General features: G+C 38.8%; 1 non-coding gene and 1 pseudogene across 1 annotated transcript; both read right to left on the bottom strand.

Annotated features, from left to right (window-relative positions):
• Positions 1-251: 251 nt before the first annotated feature.
• LOC128591075 (uncharacterized) lies at positions 252-370 on the bottom strand (annotated as a pseudogene).
• Positions 371-14927: 14557 nt separating this feature from the next.
• On the bottom strand, positions 14928-15034 carry LOC128590948 (U6 spliceosomal RNA). The gene has a single exon (XR_008381407.1). It is a non-coding gene; the product is annotated as a U6 spliceosomal RNA (small nuclear RNA).
• Positions 15035-16907: the final 1873 nt, after the last annotated feature.

The following is a 16907-nucleotide window of genomic DNA, read 5'->3' on the forward strand; positions in this document are numbered from 1 at the left end:
TTGTCAATTTTGTTTACTTTTTAAAAGAATCAAATTTTTTGTTCCATTAATCTTTTGTACAATTCTTTTGCTCTTAATTTTATTTAGTTTTCCTCTGATTTTGGTAATTTCTTTTCTTCTGATGGGTTTAGAATTGATATGCTTTTCCTTTTCTAACTCCTTAAGATGATTCATATTGTTAACTTGTGATCTTTCTGTCATTTGGATGTGGGATTTAAGGCTCTGAGTTTTTGTCTCAGGACTGCTTTTGTTGGATCCACAATTTTGATAACATACTAAAAAATGATGTTTCTGAAATCTGTTGATGTCTATTCCACACGAACAGCAGTGAGTTGCCTCATGTGTGCCATTCACAACAGAAGCCCGTTTTAAGAATCTTTTGATTTCTGTCTTTACCTCCTCATTGACACAACCATCATTCAGCATTTTGTTTAGTTTCCATGACTTTGTGTAAGGATGAGCATTTCTATTAGTTTACGCCAGAGCCACACTTTCAAAGGGTGGGGCATCTCCTGCCTTTCTCTTTCTTGCTTCTTCTCTTTCCATGTGATTTGCTTGCTTCCTCTTCACCTTCTGCCTTGATCGGAAGTTCTCTTAATCCCTCACTAAAGGCAGATTTTAGTATCCTGATTCTTGCAAAATCTAAATAACTGTGGCTCAAACCCACAGCTAACATCATACTGAATGAGAAAAAGTTGAAAGGTTTTCGTCTAAGATTTGAAATAACTTAGATGCCCCCATTTACCACTTCTATTAAACATAGTGCTAGAATTCCAAACCAGGGCCATTAGGCAAGAGAAGGCAATAAAGGGCATCCAAATAGAAGAGGAAGGCAAATTGTCCCTGTTTCAAGATCATATAATCATATAAATATAATAAAACCTTAAAGACTCTAATAAACTATTAAAATTCATTTTAAAATTATATAAAGTTTTAGGGTATTAGATCAACATAAAAAATTAGAAGCATTTCTATATGACGAAAATGTGTAAAAAATAAATTATGGAAGCAATTTTATTAACAATAGCAACAAAAAAAGGGGGACATAGGAAAGCATTTAGCCAAGAAGGGCAAAGATCTGTACAATAAAAACTATAAAACATTGGTAAAAGGAATTAAAGAAAACACAAATAAATGGTAAGAAATCTAATGTTCATGACTTGTAAGAATGAATAATGTTAAAATGTTCACTCTACTTAAAGCAGTTTGCACTTTTGCTAATGACATACCTTAATAAAATAGACTAAACAATACTAAAATTAATACAGAACCACAAAAGACCCCAAATAGCAAGAGAAATTTTAAGCAAAAGGAAAAACAAAAACTGAAGTTATGCTACAAAGCTGTAGTCACCAAACAGCGTGCTATTCGCATAAAAATAGACATATACCACTGAATTGAGAACCTAAAAACAAACACATGTAATCACAGTTCACTGGTTTTTGACAAAAATATCAAGAAAGGATAATCTCTTCCATAAATGGTTATGAGAAAACTATGTATGAATATTGTAGAAGAATGAGATTAGATCCCTTTTCACTGTATACAAAAGTCAACTCAAATTTTAACTTAAATATAAAACTTGAAGCTATAAAACTTCTAGGAGAAACAGTGGGGGAACACTCCACTGCTTTGTTCTGAGAAAAGGCTTTTTTTTTTTTTTTTATAAAAACCAAAAAGCATCAAAAGTAAACAAAGGGAACTTCATCAGCTAATGTGTTTCTGTACAGAAAAGGAAGTAACCTACAGAATATAGAGACATGGACAGAACGGGAAAAAACATGTGTAAACTATACATCTAACAAGGTGTAAATATCCAGAATCTAAATAAGGAACTCTACTCAGTAGCAAAAAACAAATAATCAAATTTAAAAAATGGTTGAAAGATCTGAATAAATATTTCTCAAAAGATGATATACAAAAGACCATAAATATATTTAAAAATACTTAACATCACTAATTGTTAGGAAAATGCAAATTAAAACCACAATGAGATATCACCTCAAGACAGAATAGCTATTATTAAAAAGATTTTAAAAAGCAAATACTTGTGAGGAGATAAAGGAAGGGAACTTTTAGATACTGTTGGTGACAGTGCAAATTAGTACAGCCAATAAAAACAGTATGGGGTTTCTCAAAATATTAAACATAGAATGATACCACATGCTAGAGTAATCTACTACTGGGCACATACCCAAAATAAATGAAACAACATGTCAAAGAGATATCTTCACTCCAATTGTTTCTGGTTTATTGAAGCATTGTTCACATTAGCCAAGATAGGAATCAACCCACGTGTCCATCAATCAATGAATGTAGAAAGAAAATGTGTTCTATTTATTCAATGGAATACTATTCAGCTATTTTAAAAAAGTAAATCCTGCCATATGGGGCAGTATGAATGAACCTGGAGGAGAGCATGTTAAGAGAAATGAGCTAGGTACAGAAAGACAAATGCTGCATGATATCATTCATACATGAAATCTAAAATAGTTAATCCCATAGAGAGTAGAGACTGTTGATGGGAAGAGAGGAGCATGTGAGGATATTGGATAATGAGGACAGGAGCCCCAGTTACACAGGAAGACTAAGTTCTGATGTGCTATTATACAGAGGCTGATGATGGTTAGGAATAATGTTTGCTATAACTCAAAAGAGGTAGAAGTGAGGATTTTGAATATTCTCATCACAAAGAAATGCTGAATATTTGAGATGATGAAAGTGCTAACTATTCTGATTTGATCTTTACACAATATGCTTATATATTGACACATCTTACTGCACCCCATAAGTGTGTACAGTTATGTGTCAACTTAAGACTGTAAAAAGGATTTATGAAGTCACCATAGTGATTTGGAGGCAAACATTGACAAAGATAGCAACAAACCAAAATAAAAAGTGGATAGGTGGACACAAACTCACACAGCTTCCTGGATAATGACAAAATTACCACTAAAATGCTTTGAGAAACGATGGTTTGCTCAATATGCTGCTTGTTTAATTGAATGCACATATATGGAAAAAATGACCACTCACAGATACATTAAAAATAGTACTTGATGAATCATATAATTAATAAAGATTTTAGAAGATAAATAGTAAAATGATGAAGCCAATAATTTCTTTTGAGAGGGAATGGAACCGTACCTTTTATATACTTTAAGAAAAGAATTTGGAGACCCTGTCACCTGTCTCCTCCCCCATACTTGGTCAGGATCCCCTCTTCAGACTGGCTGTGAGCCACCTTTCTGAAATCATGCGACAAATACAGAGGACAGTGACCTAAGCAGCCTGTGGCCCTGATACGGGGACTCTAGAATTTCATGGATAGCATATATTGGACGCCCGTGCTCAGTCCAGAGCCATTTCTGACTCACTGTCTCTAAATATCTCTAACTTTTTACAAGGACACCGGTCATTTCGGAGGACAGATCGGGGGCATCCTCTGACCCTGGAGAGCAACGGTGGGACAAAGGGATTGAGGAGCGGGTCACCCAAGGGGCTCTGAAGGACACAACTGAGTGAAGCCATCTGAGGACAATGACGAGAGCTGTCCCTACCCTGTTCGGTGAGCTCCCCAAAGACGTCATGGGATAGACCAGAGTTATCTGAACCCCCTGCCCTGCCTTTGACCCTACCGTGGCATGGGACTCCGGTGACTGCCTGGTGACAGAAGCAGCGGACTGGGAGGGACTGGGAAGACGACGCCTGCAGGGAGCTGCTGGTGGAGGCCTCGGGGTGACTTCTGCCCAGATCAGGCCCTGGTCGGGAAGGGGGACAGTGTGGTCCCAGAGTGGGAGCTGGACTTATTGACACTGGGGAAACTTCGCAGTGCCCCGAGAACTTAGCTGGGATGCGGTTGTGGAACTGGAAAATGAAGCGTGCTGACCGACCTGAAGCAGAGGTACCCAACTGTTTCCAACCCCAGGTGGTTACTGGAGCCCACACCGAGGACAGGGGGAAAGGATGGAACCGAGGAGTTGTTGGAGCGTATTTTGCTGAACCTGCAAAAGTTAAGTTGACGAATGAAACTCTTCAAGCTGTCTGTTTCAGATATCCCCTCTGAGCCTCTCCGGCAGAGAATCTCTCTCTCTGGGAAAGGTCCTCCTCGCAGATGGCGGTGTCTCCGCCGTCACCCCAGGTCACAGACTGGAACACGGGGTTCTCCACTGTCACCCGGAGCATCTGGGGAAGCAGAGCCCCGAGAAGTCAGCATTGCCCGCCACGCCGGCTACGCGTTCATTTTGGTCTTCTGGTTGCACGTTATCTTGGGAGCCTGGGTTTTGATTTGTATCTTCGTCCCTGTGCTTGTCCAAGCTCTCCCTTGAATTCACGTCGGGATCAGTTGAAGAATTAGATGGGACCCCACTTTCTGGCTCTCTGCCAACAGATGAGGCTGGCAGGTCTTCGCGTTTCTCCTCCATATTCTGACCAGCCGTGGGGCTACGCCAGCATCAGGAATGTTTTCTAACCAATAATTTCTTAAGACACAAAGTGCTAACAATAAAAGACATACAATAAATTGTCTTGCTACAATTAAAAATATGCTTATCAAAAGAAAATATTGACTGTAAAAAGAAATTGAATATATTTACAGTACATATGCTAAACAGAATATTCTTATCCAGAATATACTGTATTAAAAAAAAAAAAACTTAGAAATCAGTTTAAAAAATGAAAGAGGAATAATCAAGTGGGAAAAAGTGAGTCAAAGACTTAAACAGGTATTTCCCAAAAGAACACATTAAGAGAGCCAATAAACAAAAGAATAGAGATTCAGAATCATCATCATCAGAGAAGTGAAAATGTAAATCATGAAATGCCATGATTTACCCATCACAATGGCCAAAGTTACAAAAACAAACAAACAAACAAAAAAATAGAACCAATTTATGTGGTTGTGGAGTAACTAATATTCTTGATACAGGACTGGTGGCGCCCCAGCCAGCTGAGCTGAGCTGAGCTGGAGGACCTGCCGCCTCAGGCTTGGTGGTCTTGGTGCTGCGCCAGCCCGCAGAGGAGCGTAAGCAAGTGGGGGTGGGGTGGCGGGGGGCCTCCCACCCCCACAGGAGGCTCCAATAGCCAAAGGGACAGAACAACTGGTGGGGAGATACTGGCGCCTCGGTGTCTCCTTCCCTTTACACTTATGACTGAATACGGAACCCCTATTTCCTATGCCTAGGTCAATTTCATATAAGTTTCCTAGGCTTCAATTCCGTGAATGGACTGTGTCCATTCATTAATACATTCATTCTCCTTGCCCCAGAAGAAGGCACTGTGTACATTCATTTCCTGGCCAAGGAACACATACACCTATATATATCCGAGAGGGAGAGACAGGAGAGAGACAGAGAGCTTTTCTCCCGACTTGGGTTTTCTCTCTGGGGGCTTTAGTGTTTTCATTTTCTTTTCTGTAAATAAATTCTGTCTTACCACTGACCTGTGGTCTATGGATTTATTCTTCAAATCACATAGACCAAGAACCTGAAATTCTGGTATCACTTTGACACAATGCCAGTTGAGGTGTAAAATTATACCATACTTTTCTTAAAGATACATCAAATTAATGTAGTCAATTACATCAAACACATTTTAATAGCAAATATTGAGGAACAGAACACAATAGAAAAGCCACTGAAAACATGTTCCTGCACATAGAATAATTTATTTAGAAAAGTCTGGTAAATATATAGTATTCACTTTGTGATTTATTGAAAAGGCTACAAACACCACTTGGTTAATATCAATAAATAATTTTCTTCTTTTATAAATATCCAAAGCAAGAAATGTCAAAATTTGTTTGTACTTGTTTTAATATTGACTTGCTAAAATGTGTTCAGTAAAACATTTTGACTTCGATTGTATGTCCCTGCATATACGTTAAATATGCACATGCAAATCAAAATAAAAAGGAAAACCTTGTAAAAATCTGATTCTGCCCATTATTTTTTTCTTTAGGTATTATATATTAGGTAGTTTCAACCAAATAGGAAAAATATAGGTTCTGGGTCTCGGTGAGTCAAAGAATGAATCCACGGACCACAGATCAGGTAAAACAGCATTTATTTTATGGAGAAAAAACACCAAAGCTCCTGGCAGAGAGAAAAAACCAAGTGGGAAGAAAGCTCTGTCTCTCTATGTCTAGGTGTTTATATAGTCACGTGGGTGCTTTGTAGTTACATTAGGCCAGGACTTGGTAATAAATGTAGTCCCTTTCATGGGGGCAAGGTAAATGAATACATTAATGAACTACATAATCTATTCATGGAATTGGCCAGGCCTAGGAAACTTATATGAAATTGACCTAGGCATAGGAAATGGGGAGTCCCCTGTTCATAGGCAAGTGTAAGGGGAGGGAGACACTAAGGCACTGGTGTGTCCTCAGCAGTTGTCTGGCCCCTCTGGGTACTGGAGCCTGCTGTGGGCCCCCTGCCCACACCCTCCAGCCCACTGGTTCCTCTGTCCGCTGTGGCCATACCAACACGGCCAAAACAAAGGCAGCAAGTCCATCCCTGAGCTCCACCTAGATGGCTGGCATCCACCAGCCCTATATCAATTCTCCCTCTCCACATAAAAACTCTAATTGCTGTTAGGGAAAAAGGGTGAAGACTCAATTTAACTGCTTCCTGCTGAATCCTGCAATGATGGAAAAGGGCAGTTAGGGATTCTCTGGAGGGAGAGCCATCCAGAGGTCCATAATAGAATTAGGTCTTGGGCTGGAACCACTGTGCATGGCTTCAGGACATCCTTTCTGGAAGACACAAATTTTATTAGCATATTAAAAGGCAAGGGTACAACAGTGAGAGGAGGGGAGGTGTCAGTGGTGTGATGTAAATAATATAGTGATATTAAAAGAAAACTATATTAATACTTTCCTTGATTCTAAATAATAACTTTAAGTTTTCTTTAGGTTCACAAGTGTAGGTGGACTCTGGTTGATTCTCTTCATGGTCCATTTCTGTAGGAGGTAGTGGGTTCCAGGATTTTATTCAGGAGAGAAAAGCTTTTTTAGTGTTGAATGTAAAAATGTAGCTGGGAAGTTTTTAAGGATTTGTTGAAATTTAGCTAAAGAAGTCATTTGTTTTACTAATACTGTAGTTTCTTGATCTAATAATAAATCGTTAGTTAAAAAGGGTCTTCCATATAATAATTCAAATGGGTTACAACTGAGTTTCTGAGGTAAATGTTGTATTCTAAGGAGAACAGTATAAAGTAATTTAGTCCAAGGGACATGAATCTCTTGAGTTAGCTTTTGTAACTGTCCTTTGATTTTATCATTCATTTTTTTCTACCTTCCCAGAGGATTGGGGCCTCCAAGAAGTGTATAGATGACATTTTATGCTCAGGGCTTTAGATAGTCCCTGTGTAACAGCTGCTTTGAAGGCTGGCCCATTATCTCTTCGCAAACTTCAAGGGAGTCCAAACCTGGGGATAATCTCATGTACTAAAGCCTTTATAACTTCCTGGGCCTTCTCTGTCCTACAAGGGAATGCTTCAACCCCCTTAGTAAAAGTATCCACAAATACCAGCAAATATTGTATACCATGTACCTTAGGGAGATGAGTGATATCTATTTGCCAATCTTCACCTGGATATTTACCTTGTTTTTGTATACCTGGGAAACCTAGATGATGATTTGAAGGATTGCTTCTCTAACATACCTACTAAGTCCTTGTTATGTGTTTAGATAACAAGTTTATTCCATGAAAGAGAGCTTTACCCATTTGATAGGTACTTCCAGTGCCAAAATGAAAAGACTAATGTAAGGTTTTAAGTATTTTCCATTGACTTGCAGTAGGTAATAGCAAATGACCACTTTTAGTTTGTAGCCAGCCTGATGGAAGTAGTGAATAGTCTTTGGATAAAGCCCATTTCTTTTATTTTGGGGGTATATTGAGGTACATGATTCTCAAGTGAGCCCTCCCAAATGAGAGGTGCCACAAGGGGAATTTTTCCTTTCTGTGCTGCCTTTTTAGCCTCTTTATCAGCAAGTTTGTTACCTTCAGAAATACCATCTAAGGTTTTTTGGTGTCCCATACAATGAGTAACTGCTACTTCTTGGGGAACATGAACATCTGAACATCTTGTAACAACCTATTTCATGACGATACTTTATGGGGGAGCCATTGGAAGTTAAGTATTGTCTTTCCTTCCAAATGGCAGCATGGGCATGTAAAATGAGGAAGGCATATTTTGAGTCAGTGTATATACTGACTCATTTGTTTCCCATTTCTAAAGCACAGGTTAAAGCTATTAGTTCAGCTAATTGCACACTGTTTCCTGAAGGGAGAGACTTACTCTCAATTACAGCATACTGAGTAACTACAGCATAGCCTGCTTTGCAAGTTCCTTGTTCTAAGAAAAAATTTCCATCTGTATACAAAACCATGTCTGGATTGGGTCTTGCTCTTCCCACCCGTTCCTTAGTAGCCCATACTTCTGGGTTAATTTCTATCTCTAATAAGGGAAGGAGTAATATAGGTTCTTATCCCGTTTTCACACAAATAGTTGTTCTCGCTTTAGTTAGTATATCCCTCCCCAAAAGGGGTGCAGGACTTTCAGGAATGATTAGAAAGGCATGAGAGAACAGCCAGTCATCCCAATTGAAGTTTAAAGGCTGAGAGAAAAAGTTGGTAACCGGCTTTCCAGATATCTTCTGTATAGTTACAGATTTGGGGATACTAGACAAGGGATAGAGAGAAGTACAGAAAAGGTTGCTCCAATGTCCAGAAGAAATTCTGTCTCCTGGACGTCCATTATGAGGCAGACCCAGGGCTCTTGAGGGGTGAGGACACAGCTGGTGCCAGGAGAATCTGTCCTGTCTGTCCTCAGTCCAGTTTGGATGCTGATGAAATCACTGTCCCAGGAGGCCTTTGCTACCCTCCAGTGGTCACCCTTGCATTCTGAGCAGGGTCCAGGTGGCTTGCCAAACTGATAGTACTGGAGGGGTAATCTCTCCTGAAGTGGCCAGTCTGACCACATTGGAAGCACTTGTTCTTAGCTCCCCTGGATTCTCTCTGCCCCTGAATAGTGCTCATTTGTTGGAGTGCAATTACTAGTGTTGTCATTCTTTTTCTATCCCTTCTCTCTTTTTCCTCTTCTTTCTCCTGATGTCAGTTATAAAAGATCACTGTAGCCATTACAAGAAGATTCTCCAAGTTATTATCCAGGCCTAAAGCCAATTTCTGGAGTTTTCTTTGAATGTCTTGGGTCACCTGATTAATAAATTTATCTTTTAAAATAATTTGGAGTTGAATGTCAACTAAGTGTGTTTTCTCCTCACCTCTCTAATCTGCTCAAGAGAAGTTGAGGGATTCTCACTTTGCTTCTGGTAAATATTAGACAACTTAGAATATTTCACGGGCATTTTCTTGGATTGATGTAAACCTTCCTGGACCAGCCACCTTGTTTCTCTGGTCCCATTCAGGATCCTCAAAGGGAACTGCCTGCCTTCCCATGGGGTATTTTTTCCCTTTCCTCAGGAGACATACTGCCATCAGTATTGGACATGAACCCAAATCTCCTCATTTTATAGCCTCATCCAAAACTTCATTTTTTTTTCATTAAAAGTTAAAGTTTGATCTAGTAGTAGCATTACATCTCTCCAAGAGAGATCAAAACTTTGTCTTAATACTTGGAGAACATCCGTGTACCTATAGGGGTCATCAGAAAATTTTCCTAAATCTACCTTACTCTGTTTTAAATTGGCTGTAGAAAGTGAAGTGAATACAGAAGCATTTCCTCTTTCACCACTCGCAGTTTCAACTAAGGGACATAAAGAAGGATACAATTGCTTTCTGGAGGTCCCAACAGAAGAAACTCTGAGAATAGATTTCTTCTTGGGGTTTTCTAAAGACATGGAGGAAGTGAACTAGGCAGTGACAACATCTCTCTCAGGAAGTTATTACAATGAGAAGAGCTGAATCTATCTGACAGGTTTTACACAGTTGGAGGTTGTCTCTGAGAAAAAAGACAGCTTACACATAGATAATTTAGACCATTTCTCCTCTTGTTTACCATAAGTTAAGACTATCCTCTGGTGGCCATGTTCATCATTGGAGAGTTGATACTGAGGCCAGTTATGGGTGCAGAAGAAAACCATACATTCTTTTTCAGCGTCTGGAGATCAAACATGTCCCAGTGCTTCAGAATACAGCTCAGCAGCTCAGCCAACAGAGGCTGAAAAATCAGGTATCTGGGAGTCTGGTCCCACCTGATGACAGTTCTCTTGCCAAGAAAACATGTTCTTTGGGTGTTTTCTTAGAGAGATAACATTACCCATGTATGGGAAAGAACAAACATCCAGTATTTTAATCAGTCCCACCCTGTATTCCTGGATTGTCAAAGCGTTCTCTTGATACCAGAATGTCAGGTTCTTGGTCTCCGCGATAGGAAGAATGAATCGACAGACCACAGGATCAGGGTAAGTCAGGATTTATTCAGAAACCAAACGTTACTACAACTACAAAAACCAAACCCCCTGGCCGAAAGAACCCAGGAGGAGAATAAGCTCTTCCACTCCCTCTTCAGGGGTCTGTCTTTGGGCTCTCTGCTCAGGGGTTTATATAATGGCAGGGGGGTTGTTCTGCTAGAGTATGGGTCCCGTCAGTTACAGCCAGCTGTCCAATGAACTCTCAGGCCTTGGAAACTGACAGGAAATCCACCAGTCAGAAGTGCATGTGAAGGAGACAGCAAGGCCCATCCATGAAACTGACCAGCCAGAGTCCACGTGGAGGTGACAGCAAGGCGCCAGCATCTCCCCTGCAGGTGGTGTCTGGCCCTTCAAGCTGGTTCCTCCATCCGCAGGAGCGTCAACACTTCCAGGGCTAAGGCAGCAGGTCATGGTGCTGCCTTGTCCTGCATCACTCTGACAACCCAAGAAGCCTTTCAGCCAAACAAAAGGAAGTGTCCTTCCAATACTTGAGGAAGAACCCCTGAGGAGAATGGCCTCCTCAAGCCCTATACTTGTCTGGATTTGGCCACAATTACCAGTGTAACACTTTGTACTCACTGGGTCTCCTGTGCTTACTGCTTACCAGAAGCACAGCCTGAGAAATCAGATACCTGGAAGCCTGGTCCCACATGATGCAAGTTCTGCCCCTTTCTGTGCCTGCCCCAGAGTATAAATCAAAGTGGGGATGAGCCCTGCCCTGGAGAAAACAGCTGTGCAGTGCTAGCACATTTAACCTTTTATAATCTTTAAAAGCTTTTTCTAAATTCCCAGTAACAAAGGAAAATAGGCTTTCTATCACGAGCAGCTCTTAAATGCTATGTTTTCCAACCTCTCTTTTTCTCCCAAAGTTAGCAAGACAACAATAATCAAATTCAGTAACAAATTGAAGTTGAGAGACTTTGAAACATTTGCATTACAATTAGTTAAAGCTAGCTCAAGTCTTAAAGAAACCTGGAATTATTTAAACTTTCCCATTTACACCCATAAACCAGAAAAAAATCAAATACCCAGGGTCATTTTCTTTGCCCTTCTTCATTTTTAAGAGACCTAACTGTAGCCTAGGGTTTAGGGCCATTCTTGCCTTGGGGAGTTGCCCTGGGCTTCCCTTCACAGGCCTCTGGTTATGGCCAGAGAAGCCATATAGAGGAGTCATTTTGCCCTTTTGGAATTCATTTTGGAACTGACTTCTATGTCTCTGTTAACATGGTTCAGCTTTTTTTCTCCAACACACAAAAAGCCAATTGAATTTAATTTTGCAATGAAAGGCAATAAAAGGGACCTTATAACACACAACATCTGAAGCATGCTTACAACATCTGAAAAACACCAGAATATGCCAGTATGAGCTTAACTGGATACATAAAGCAAACCTTTATCAACATTCAAACAAAGCATGTAAACTACAAGGAAAGAGGAAAACAGCAGGGGTCTATAGAGATAAATAGAAAAAGTTTGGGGACATGGAAGAGAAGAGAAGATAGTAAAAGATCTGGGATAGCATGTTTTTCAGAAGGCCCTCTAGTGTCCTGGGGTCACAACCATTGTTGTGGACCCCAGGACCTCTGGGTGCTACTTCTTTGCTTGGCTCTCAACCAAAGAAAAGGAGTGAATACAGAACAATTTCAAAAGCTTTCTAACATTTCTTTCAGCTCCTTTCTGGAGCCAATGGGAATTAGGAAGTTCATTCCCCAGCAGCCTCTTGCCTGTGACCTGGAGGTCAGCAGCCACACTATGCACATTTACCACCTGACAGGCATCAAAATTATTAGTTTCCATTATGATAACTGTAGAAAAAAGCAGGATAGAGGTAAATGATCCCATTGCTTACCACAGATTTTCCTCTATCCTGGATGAACCCCCAAAATATGATACTGGAATTTCGCCTTCAATAGGTCCTTGGTCTCAGTGATTCAAAGAATGAATCCATGGACCACAGATCAGTGGTAAGACAGGATTTATTTTACAGAAAAGAAAAAACACCAAAGCTCCTATCCGAGAGAAAAACCCAAGTGGGAAGAAAACGCACTCTCTCTCTTTCTCTCTCTCTCTCTCTTTCTCTGCTTGTCTCTCTCTCCTTCTCTTTCTCTGCCTGTCTTCTTTGTCTAGGGGTATATATAGCCTCATAGGTCTTTTGTAATTACATCAGGCCAGGACTTGGTAACAAATGAATGGATATGGTCCCTTCCACTGGGGCAAGGTGAAAGAATGCATTAATGAATGATACAGTCCATTCACGGAACTGACCAGGCTTAGGATACATACATGAAATTGACCAGGCCTAGGAAATGGGGGATTCTTTGTCCAGCCTCAAGTGCAAGGGGAGGGAGACATTAGGTGCTAGTGTCTCCCCAGCAGTTGCCTGCCCTCCCCGCCTCCAGCCCTTGGTTCCTCTGCTGGTTGTGACCACCAACACTGCCCAGGTGGAGGCAGCAGGTCTGCCCCTCAGCTCTGTGGAGCTGTCTGGGGCACCGCCCACCCTGTGTCATTCATAATTACTAATTTAAAAAATTGGAAGGAAATATATGTTTCTCACCAAATTGTACCACAAACACTTATGTGGGGTGCTACTGAACATTTTCTGGCATAATTGTTATGTATTTTGCATGGATGGAAACAAGGTCAATATAGAGTGTCCATAAAGTTTGTGTGCAATTTAAAATAGTTTAATATAGTAAATTGCACATGAACGTTAAGGTCACTCTGTATTTTCAGATAAGTCAGATTTGTTAGCTTTCACTTGTCACTATGCATTACCAATAACTCTATTCAAGAGGCCCAAAGGTCTTTGGAAAACTTGTACATTATTTTCCACATCTAATGACAGAAAAGGAGTTTATAAAAATTAGAAGTTTGGAGAAATTCTGATAAATTCTGATATCATTATATGTGTCATTATATTATGACACTAGCATTTCTTCATTTTAGTACAGACAAATTTTTTCAAAGGGCTTTGGCTGCCAATTGCTTTCCAGCAATAGTATAAATTTTAAAGAACTCCTTTACTACACTTGAAGTCTTATTACAAGTCAATAGTGATCAAAAAACAGCATGGTATTGGCATAAAACTTGAGATGTAGATCTATAAAACAGAGTAGAGAATCTGAGATAAAACTGTCCTCATATTGCCATCTAATCTTTTACAAAGCAAACAAAAGCATATCCTGGAGGGGAAGAAAGTCTCTATTCAATAAATTGTACCAGGAAAAATAGTTAACGATACATAAAAATATAAAACTGGACCCACACCTGTCACCACTCAGAAAAATTGAAATGATAAAATCAAATTAAATGGATAAAAAAATTAAATCCAAGGCATAAATCTATAAAAACACTAGAAGAAATTGTGAAAAAAAACTCTTAATCTTATCAGCCTAGGGAAAGAATTCATGAAGAAGACTCCATTGGCAATTGTAGTAATAACAAAAATAAACAAATGGAACCTGATCAAATTAAAAAGGTTTTATATGGTTAAGGACACAATTAACAAACATATAACCTTCAGAATTTTAGAATATATTTGCATTCTACAAATCCAACAGAGGGTAATAACCATAATCTATATCAAACTAAAGCAAATCAACAAGCAAAGAGTGAACAACCCTATTAAAAACTTGGCAAGAGACATGAACAAAAACTTTTCTCATGAGGACAGAATGATGGCCAATAAAAACATGAAAATATGCTCATCATCCTTAAACATCAGAAATGTAAATCAAAACCACTTTGAAATATCATTTAAACCCAGTGAGAATAGCCCAAAGCAGCAGATGTTGGCATGGGTGTGAGGAGAAGGGATTAGCTCATGCATTGTTGGTGGGACAGAAAACTAGTGTACCCTCTATTGAAAAAAAGCATGGAGAACTAAAGGTAGACTCTCCATTTGATCCTGCAATCCCCTTACTAGGTATCTACTCAGTAGAAAAAGAAAAAAAGACATTTTATCATAAGAACATTTGCACACAAGTGTTTATGCAAGTAAGCAGCACAATCCATACTTGGAAAAAGTATAAACAACTCAAGTGCCCTTCAACATATGAATGGATTAATAAACTGTGGTATATATATACCATGAAATACTATTTAACCATAAAAAGATGGATATTTTGTCTCTTTTGTAACAACCTGGACAAATTTGGAGAACATTCTCCTAAGCAAAGTATCACAAGAATGGATAAGAATCATCATGTGTACTATGTACTAAATTAAACAAATAAATTAACAAGTACATGCTCACATGAGAGAAGAAATCAATTAAACTCAAGTGGAGAGTGAGGGGAAGTGGTTGAATAAGTTCCCACCCAACGTGTACATTACATGGATATGTGTCACACTCCTTGGGTGAAGGATGCAACTACTACTCTGACTTTACAAAAGCAAGATATATAACCCACATGTATGTACCTTCACATTAGCATGAAATAAAAACAAACACAAAAAAGAATTCTTTGCTTATTACCCGTGTTCTTTTTTTTTTTTAAATATGGAATGCTTCACGAATTTGCGTGTCATCCTTGTGCAGGGGCCATGCTAATCTTCTCTGTATCATTCCAATTTTAGTATATGTGCCGCCAAAGCGAACACTATTACCCGTGTTTTTATTCCTTTATCTCATACTAGTAGATACCGATACACACAACTGCCACCATAGAGACAATAACTGCAAAAAACAGGTGTGGTCACTTTAAGAGATGATTTGCCAATGCAGTCTAATAGTTACAACTAAAAAACAATTTAACAAAACAGATGTACAAAATTGAAAGCAACTGAAATGTCGGTTCATCAAAAGAATCAATAAACTGTAGTGTATCCACTGAAAGGTGACACAATAGTTAAATAGAAGCACGCTATTGGTATGGGTCTCACCATCCATTAATTTCCTAAGTATCAAGTTGAGTAGAAGAAGCCAAACACAAATGAGTACATAATCATGTATCATCACATTCAAATAAAGACCAGAAACAGGTAAAATTAATGTCTTACTTCAATTTGTTTTCAATTTTAGAAACACTATCTTGACATTGCCTAATTTTCTAGCATGTTATCTAATTGTACTAAAATATTAACACCTCTATGTTGTATATATTTCTAAAACAGAAATGATCATCTGACCTAAAAATGTGTTCGAAATTTGTTAACTTATAACTCTCTCAACATGGACACTACTAGACTGTTCTCTATAATTTCTCTTTTCTAAAGTATGATGAAAAAGATATGAAAATATTAACTCTACAATTTCATGAAATAATAAATAACAGGCAACATTGAGTATCTTTTGAAATCACTTTAAAACATAAATACTACATTTAAAATTAGAAATATGGCTTGTCAAAGATTAAATAACGGTAAGTAGCTGGATTCATCTCTTGATTCTCTATTCTATTCCAGACATCTACCTCTCTGTTTTTGTGCCAATACCATGCTGTTTTGATCACTATTGATTTGTAGTATAGTCTGAGGTCTGGTAGCGTAATTCCTCCTGCTTTGTTTTTATTTCTGAGTAATGTCTTGGCTATTCGAGGTTTTTTCTGATTCCATATAAAACGAAGTATTGTTTTTTCCAGATCTTTAAAGTATGACAGTGGAACTTTAATAGGGATTGCATTGAAATTATATATTGCTTTGGGTAGTATAGACATTTTAACTATGTTGATTCTTCCCAGCCATGAGCATGGTATGTTTTTCCATTTGTTAATATTTTCAGCTATTTCTTTTCTTAGAGTTTCATAGTTCTCTTTATAGAGATCTTTCACGTCCTTTGTTAGATAAATTCCCAAATATTTCATCTTCTTTGGCACTACTGTGAATGGGATAGAGTCCTTAACTGTTTTTCAACTTGACTGTTGTTGGTATATATAAAGGCTACTGATTTATGAATGTTGATTTTGTAACCTGAGACGCTGCTGTATTCCTTGATCACTTCTAAGAGTTTTGTAGTAGAGTCCCTAGTGTTTTCCAGATCAGAGAAATGCAAATCAAAACTACTTTGAGATACCATCTAACTCCAGTGAGACTAGCCTATATCACAAAATCCCAAGACCAGAGATGTTGGCATGGATGTGGAGAAAAGGGAACACTTTTGCACTGCTGGTGGGAATGCAAATTAATACATTCCTTTTGGAAAGAGATATGGAGAACACTTAGAGATCTAAAAATAGATCTGCCATTCAATCCTGTAATCCCTCTACTGGGCATATACCCAGAAGACCAAAAATCACGTCATAACAAAGATATTTGTACCAGAATGTTTATTGCAGCCCAATTCATAATTGCTAAGTCATGGAAGAAGCCCAGGTGCCCATCGATCCATGAATGGATTAATAAATTGTGGTACATGTACACCACGGAATATTATGCAGCCTTAAAGAAAGATGGAGACTTTACCTCTTTCATGTTTACATGGATGGAGCTGGAACATATTCTTCTTAGTAAAGTATCTCAAGAATGGAAAAGAAAG

Source organism: Nycticebus coucang, chromosome 7 (genome assembly GCF_027406575.1).
Source record: "Nycticebus coucang isolate mNycCou1 chromosome 7, mNycCou1.pri, whole genome shotgun sequence".
Lineage (NCBI taxonomy): Eukaryota > Metazoa > Chordata > Mammalia > Primates > Lorisidae > Nycticebus > Nycticebus coucang.